Source organism: Penaeus monodon, chromosome 28 (genome assembly GCF_015228065.2).
Source record: "Penaeus monodon isolate SGIC_2016 chromosome 28, NSTDA_Pmon_1, whole genome shotgun sequence".
Taxonomy (NCBI): Eukaryota; Metazoa; Arthropoda; class Malacostraca; order Decapoda; family Penaeidae; genus Penaeus; species Penaeus monodon.
The window spans coordinates 21,763,010-21,764,041 of NC_051413.1; positions in this window are offsets into that span (position 1 = coordinate 21,763,010).

Sequence of the window (1,032 nt, forward strand, 5' to 3'; positions counted from 1 at the left end):
GGACAATAATAGTAATAACAAAAGAAATCAAGGCAGAGACGGTACAATTTCTGGAAAATGGAGGGACGCATTTTTAAGTCAAATAAAAAATCCCATTAAAAAGAAGGAAAAAAAAATGGTTCAGACACAGTCCAGGCCCGGCAAGTAAAAGGCACAGTATATTCCACGGAAAGTATTTAGGGAAATTTATTGATTTAACTATAGCATATTTCTCATAGAATCGTTCTTCTTTCTCCTAACTTCTTCATTTCTAATGATGAAAATAGTAAGAGGAACCTTTCTGTTTCTGACCGAAAAATATTTTGTCTGATTAGCTTTGCTTACCATAGCACGAAAAAAAGTTATTCTGGATAAATATAATTCTAGAATCATTCCTGCTGACCAGGAGGATGTGAAACTTCTAGATCTTGCCATAAGTCAAGGATAGCAATATTGTAAGTTCTGCAGATTATGTTTAAGTGTTGAACAATAATATAAAGAAGAGAATCAGGGTATAGGGGCAGGCTAAAAATAGGGGTATTTTATCAGGCATCAAAATCTTATTTGCTCAGAGCGACATCCCCTGCTATAACCTCGTTATAACCTCGCTCCCTGTCAGCACACTAGGTATAGGCTATACTTCTTACTATCTTTCCTGTCATTATATATTTCCCTATGACTGTGTATTTTCATGTCAGTTTCTGTTATCCTGTTATGGTGAATTTCCCTGCCATTGTATATTATCCTGTCATTGTGTTATTTTCCTGTTGTGTATTATCCTCCCAATGAGTGTATTTTCTGACTTTGTGTTTTTTCCTGTAAAAATTTTGCATTTCTGCATTTTCCCCATTCTTCAGTATTTTTCCCCATTCTTTAAGCTAAAATCACTTACTTCGCCGTACAACCCGGGAACTACGTCAGAGTGAATCAATAAGGAATGATTTTTGTGTAATGTGAATCTCCGTTTCTACTTACGATCTAAGAGGACATGAAATTCGCTAGGCCTGGAAAATTGATATGATTAGTAAACCTCTTATTCCATTTTTTTCTTTC